We start from the raw sequence: 7049 nt of genomic DNA on the forward strand, positions 1-7049 counted from the left end.
TTACCCCTCTGCAAACTAATTCGTGTTGGTCAGCAAGCCATGCAGTACCCGCTTGGCAAAGGACAAAGGCAACGCTGCTCTAGCTGAGAAGTCTCTGAATCTTTAAACTGTTGAAAAGGGTTGGAGCGAGGGAATTTGAGAGAAAGCTTTAGTGAATGTGGAATGGATTATTTGTCAAGAGTGAGAGAGAAGCAGAAGAGAAAAGTAATAGGCACGTCGACCTTGAAGATGAAAAGCCCAGGAAAGGAGTGAGAATGAAGAAGAGAAAAAAGGAAAGCGTAACTAAAGAGATCCTCCATGAACTCTGCATCCCAGATAACCGGAAAGACTCAGTAATGTGAGAAATACACATTTCCTCAACGCAGTTGTGCAGAGTTCAACACAAATACCAGTGACCAGAGAACTAATAAAAGACTTGAAAATGTCTGGAATGATTGTGAAAATTCAGCCAGCCTGGTTTGGTACTCAGAACCTTCAAAAGTAAACCTTGAGCCTCCAGGCCCACTTCCTTTAACCCTGAGCCAGTTTCTTTTCTGTTTTCTGGTTGTTTTTTTTTTTTTTCTGTCTGCTTCCCACCATGATAACCATGAACTAACCCTCTAAAATGTAAGCAAGCCTGTTGTAGAATATTAGTTTAAGATATGTTATATTTGTTTATACTGTGGAACATTTGCTTTAATGATGCAAAGATGTGTTGCATTCTTTTATGTTACATTATTTTAACTCCAAAGCTATTATTTCTTTGCCTGTTTAAGACACCTGATGGTCTAATATAAAGAGCTGAAGGCCAATAGTGAGGCAGGAGAAAGGAAGGCTTGGCTGGCAGGCAGAAATCTGGGAGGAGGAAAAGAAGGGGCAAACAGGAGAGGAGGACCCTAGGGGCCGACCGCACAGCCACACAGCAAGCTACAGAGTAAGAAATAATGAAAGGTATACACAGAAACAGAGAAAGGTAAAAGTGCAGAGGCAAAAGATGGATGGGATAATCTGAGTTAAGGAAAGCAGGCTAAAAGCAAGCCAAACTGAGACCGAGCATTTATAAGAAAGACTAAGATTTATAAGAAAGACTGTATGTGATTTATTTGGGAGCTGGGTGGCAGGCCCTCCCCCCCAAAAAAGCCAAAAGAGCAAAAAACAGCATACACCTCCAATTAAATTCTTCCTTTTATAAGTTGCTTTGGTCATGGCATCTCTTCACAGCAGTAGAAGAGCGTCTCAGACAATGGGTGACGTGGAGAAAGCTGGCCCCACTTTTCAGTAGAAGGCAGGTGCCCCAGTGTTACCTAAACTTTTGATCCCACAGGCAACAAGATGTAGGCACATGTCATCGCCTGGGCCACCCCACCTTCAGATTTCCTTCTCAGACATGGGGTGGGTATGTTTCTCTAAGAGCCAGATGCTAAGTGTCTTAGAGTTCAGGACAAAGAGAAAACTATGTAAAAAGAGAAAGGGAGTGTGTTTGGGGGGTTCTGGGGTGGTGGGCAGGAAGCCACACATGGGCCCCTCGCTGTTGGCTCTCAGTTCTAGGCAGGAAGGACAGTGGCCAGCAATAAACCCACACCCTACAGAGGATAACTGCTGAAAATACTCATTTTTTGGCGTCATTAGAAGGATGGCTCTCACTTTCTGATGTCCTCTTAGTGAAAGGACAACCAAGGTCCTGGGAGGTCACCCTCCACAGCAACCGTGGACAGTGAGTTTAATTGATAAAGGTTCAAGGAGAATCACATGGAGGTTTAGATTGACTCGACTTGTTTACATTGGTTAAACAGGACTGTAGCTAAGTGGGAGAGCATTCACCTGCCGTTCCCAGTACTTGAATGAATATAAAACTGGTTTATTCTTCTGTTCAAAGTTGGAATTTTCAACTTGCTTTCAAGTTAGCATGCCCAGGTCAGAATTCCACCCAAATTACATACCACTTCCCTGGATTCCACTGTATACTGGTGAGCACTCAGAACTCTGACTGTAACTATCCACTCCAGCCCCACCCCACCCTCTCCATATCCCATAGGCCTTGGAATTAATTGACCAGCAGTCTTTAGAGGTCTAATACCTCTCTGCTTTCTTTCCTTCTTTGAATCAATAAGTACTAAGAACGAGTAAAAATAATTTTCCCTTCAACAAGCCTGTGTTCATGGGGGAAGAAGGTTCAGTACTTAGGTGCTTGTCATTTAAGTGTGAAGACAGGAGTCCTGGTCCCCAGAACCCACATGAATGTGGAACGGTAGTCCCCCTATAATCACAGATTTAGGGGGTTGACTAAAATGGCTCCCATTGGCCCATAGAGAGTGGCACTAATAGGTGTGGCCTTGTTGGAGTAGGCATGGACTTGTAGGAAGTGTGTGACTGGAGGTGGGCTCTGAGGTTTTGTGCTCAAGAGAGGCCCGGCGTCACTTCCTGCTGCCTGCAGATCCGAATATAGAACTCTCAGCTCCTTCTCCAGACCATGTCTGCCCACATGCTGCCCTGCTTTCTGCCATAATGATAATGGACTAAACCTCTGAAACTATAAACCAGCCCCAATTAAATGCTTTTCTTTATTGAGAGTTGCATGGCATCTCTTCATAGCAGTAGAAACCCTGACTAAGACAACAGCTTTAGGGAAGTGGAGAAGGAACGAGACTAGCTTCACAGGGCTGGAATGGCCTGGTGATTAAGAGCACTCACTGCTCTTGTAAGACGACCTGGATTTCATGCCCACCACCCACAGCAGGTGCCTCATAACTGCCTGGAACTCAAGTCCCAGGGTGTTTGATGCCCTCTGACCTCTGTGGGCACTGCAAACAGTGTATAAAGTCATGCCGCCTCACATATATACACATAAATAAGTTTTCAGAAATATTCTTTTTTTAAAATTTATTTATTTATTATGTATACAACATTCCTTCCATGTATACTTGCACACCAGAAGAGGGCACCAAATCTCCTTATAGATGACTGTGAGCCACCATGTGGTTGCTGGAATTGAACTCAGGACCTCTGGAAGAGCAGTCAGTGCTCTTAACCTCTGAGCCATCTCTCCAGCTCCCCAGAAATATTCTTTCAAACCCATATTGAACTCGAGTTGGAAGAGGCGAGTCTGGTCTCAAAATTGAGGCCCATGCTCCAAAGGAACCAGAACAGTTGGGAAAACTTTATTCGTGGTCTGTACTTTGCAGCCACAGACGGAAGAGAGCGTTCTGAGAGATGGGACACAGACTATGTGGTAGTGAGAGATTCCCAACCAAACACTCCAGGGCTTTTGTTTCCTGAGTCTTGAAGAGGTGGATGCTGCAGTGGGTACTCGGCCACACAAGATTGCTGGGCTTGTGGGGGAACCCGAAAGCCATTTCTAGAGAGGATTCTGTAGAACCTGGTGCCCATTCAACACTGAAGAAAAGCTTTGTTGGTGGTATTAAAGAGGATACAGAAGAACATAACCTGAGAGACTACTTTGAAAAGTATGGCAAGATTGGAACCATAGAACTATGGAAGCCAGGCAGAGTGGGAAAAAGAGGGGATTTGCTTTTGTGACTTTTGATGATGTCAGTTAATCGCATAGCTATGGAGTGCAAAGGGCCCCTTCTAAATGAGAGATGCAGTCTGCAGGGTCACAGAGAGGTCTTGGAGGTGGATCTGGCAATTTTATGGGTCGTGGAGGAAACTTTGGAGGTGGTGAAGGTAATTTTTCATGGTGGAAACTTGGTGGAAGAGGAGGCTATGGTGGTGGAGGTGGTGGCAGCAGAGGCAGTTATAGAGGTGGTAATGGTGGCAGCTATGGTGGTGGTGGTCCTGGTAACAGCAGTAGGGGAGGCTACGGTGGTGGTGGACCAGGCTATGGAAACCAAGGTGATGGATATGGTGGTGGAGAAGGAGGATATGACAGTTACAGTGAAGGAGGAAGCCTTGGTGGAGGTAACTATGGTGGTGGTGGGAACCATAATGACTTTGGAAATTATAGTGGACAACAGCCATCAAATTATGGACCCCTGGAAGGGGGCAGTTTGGGTGGAAGAAGCGCAGGCAGTCCCCGTGGCAGTGTCTATGGATCTGGTGCTGGAAGCAGTGCATATGGTAGCAGACGGTTTTCAAAAAGCAGCAGAAAAAGGCTGCGGTTCTAAGTAGGAGAGAGAGCGAGGAACTGCCAGGAAAGCCGCAGGTTACTTTGAGACAGCTGTCCTAAATGCATTGGAGGAACTGTGAAAATCTGCCGCAGAAGGAATGCTGACCCACATTCAGAAAAGCTCCTGCAGCTTAAGCAGGAGACCCTTGTTGCTCAGAACGGCCACAGCCACAGCCACAGTCTGCAAAAAGTGCAGCTGATGATTAATGCAAGGCAGTGTCGTGTAGGTGTGCAGTCCTGAGGACTTTCATCTGTTGTAGCTTTGTCTTTTCTCTCTCTTCTATTACAGCAGGTGCATTGCCCTGGAAACTGTGTTAGTAGTACCAGGAATAAAAAATTAAGAAAATTTTCACTTAAAAAATAATTCTTTCAAAAAAGACTAGTCATATCAGTGAGCTCTTAGTCTAACCTCAGGACCTTACCTCAGCGAGCAAGGTGGAAGGTGTTTGAAATTGACTCCCAACATTGACCCTGGGGCACTACACACAAACACATTTACCCCCATGCACACCTACATATCTGCAAACATGCCTATATGTACACATACATACCACATGTTTGAAAGCACACACACACATACCTGTCAAGGGAAAAGAAAAACAAAAGTAATCAGTATGTTCAAGGTCATGATAGATATGACTGTTTGTTTTGAAACAGAGTTTCTCTGTTCTGTCCTGGAACTCACTCTGTAGACCAGACTGGCCTCGAACTCACAGAGGTCCCCTGCCTCTGCCTCCAAGTGCTGGGACTAAGGGAGCATGCCACCATGACTTTAGAAATAATGACAACAGGAGGAACCATGGCACGTGGGGAGCTCATGTTCTGTCTCATGGTCACTGATGTTTGTAGGGCTCAGTCCTCTTTCTGAGGATTTATCGAGCTGAATTGTGTGTGTGTGTGTGTGTGTGTGTGTGTGTGTGTGTGTGTATGTTGCTGGGGATGGAACAGGTCTTTGCATATGCTAGGCGAAAGGATCCACCTCTCATCTAGGTCCAGGTAGATTTGCACTTATTTTTTATCTTTCTTTATTTATTTATTTTGGTTTTTGAGACACCGTTTCTCTGTGTAGCCCTGGCTGTCCTGGAACTCGCTCTGTAGACCAGGCTGCTCTTGAACTCACAGAGATCCGCCTGCCTCTGCCTCCTGAGTGCTGAGATTAAAGGCCTGCACTACCACCACTGGACTTGATTTATACATTCTTTTATTGACAACATTACACTTAAAAAAAAAAAACATAATCTGGGGTACTCCAGATGCAACTTAGTGAAAGAAAGCTTGTTCAGCTGTGCAGAGCTGTTGGCTTCATCCCCTGTAGTAAGCAGGAAGGCCGGAGGACACAGCCCTGCTGTGTGGGTCACAGTGATCATCCCAGCACACTTGGGAGACAGGAAGGAGGATGGTAAGTCAGAGCCCAGCCTGAGCTACATATTAAGATCCAAACTATTCTGGGCTATAAAGCAAGACCTGGGTGGGGATAGGACACTCAGTCCATAAACATCTGTTTTATCTACTTAAATTTCATTGCTGGGTGGTGGTAGCACACTCTTTAATCCCAGCATTCGGGAGGCAGAGGCAGGCAGATCTCTATGAATTCGAGGTCAGCCTGGGCTACAGAGCAGGTTCCAGGACAGACAGGGCTGTTACACAGAGAAACCCTGTCTTGAAAAACAAACACAAAGACTTTATTTATTTGTCTGTGTGTTTCCTTGAATGAGTGTGTGTGCACCAAGCTTGTAGCAACCTTCAGGGCACTGGATCTCCTGCAACTGGAGGCAGTTGTATGACACTGTGTGGGTGCTGGGAACCCAAACCCTGGTCCTCTGCAAGAGCAGTGAGTGCTCCTAACCACTGAGCCATGTTCCGGCCCTGATTTACCTGTTTAAATCCTCAGTAGCGAATGAACGGTCGTCTGGACCATGTTCTGAACCCCCTGTTGTAAAGCTCCTCCTATTTCTTTCAGAAATTGGGGCACCAGTGTGTCCCCAAACAGCGCTTTAGAGAATATGACCTCAGAATAGTGGAGAAATTAAACACTGTTTTTATATTTTGGAAAGTTGGGAGGAGACGCGAGAGTGTAATAGTAAACCAGGGTACTTTCTTCCTTGACCCTCATGGTGCCTGAATATTAAACGACGGCCTCACCTCCTATTTTCTATCAGTCAATAGCAATTAGAGACTTTTATGTGCCTAGAGCAAATGCTTTTGTTGACTTAGTCTTCTTACGACACCAAGTGTCCTGAGATGCCAGTGGCGCCACAGCCAGCCCGGACGTTGAAGGGGAGCGCAGTGGCCGAGGGCTTAAAGTGCGGTAGAATGAGGCGTCACTGAGTATTTATTTGTAATCCGATTCAATGTAAGAAAACCGGCCAAGGAAAACCCATGTAAATATCCAGCGCCATGAAGAATCAAGTAAACAAGACAGTCTCAGGGAACTGGATTGATTTCTTGTAGTGTTGAGGACAACGGTCTTCTGATAAAAGCCAGGCTGACCTTGAACCCACCATCCTGCGTCAGCTTTCTGAGGGCTGCAATCACAGTTAAGTGCCACCATACCTAGTCTACTCTTTCTTTAATAAAATAAATACCAAAAGTTCTCAAAATGAACTAGGCAGTCAGAGCACAGGCGAACTCTTGAGTGCCCAGATGATGCTCACTGCAGCTCCGTCCTGATTTCTGATTTCACTGTTTACACTGACATGTAAGGATGCTTTAACCTTTAAAAAGGCAAGTGTTGAACAAACACCATGTGACTTTCAGTTCATTTCAGTTCTCTTCGAATGACCATAATATAATTTATTCTCAAATCCCAAGCACTTTGAAAGATCAAAAGAGACACTAAAAATAATTAACAGTGTTAACAGATATTCAACAGAAGTGACCTCAGACTCACACAGGCAAATCAGGTCTCTGGTTATCCTATCTGTCTTAAGATAAGAAGAAAAAC

The 7049-nt window shown here is 45.2% G+C and overlaps 1 pseudogene; it reads left to right on the forward strand.

Moving 5' to 3' along the window:
• Window positions 1-155: 155 nt before the first annotated feature.
• LOC146889366 (heterogeneous nuclear ribonucleoproteins A2/B1 pseudogene) lies at window positions 156-4263 on the forward strand (annotated as a pseudogene).
• The last annotated feature ends 2786 nt before the right edge of the window (window positions 4264-7049 follow it).

The sequence above is a fragment of the Myodes glareolus genome, chromosome 27, assembly GCF_982192425.1.
Source record: "Myodes glareolus chromosome 27, mMyoGla1.1, whole genome shotgun sequence".
In the NCBI taxonomy this organism is placed as follows: domain Eukaryota; kingdom Metazoa; phylum Chordata; class Mammalia; order Rodentia; family Cricetidae; genus Myodes; species Myodes glareolus.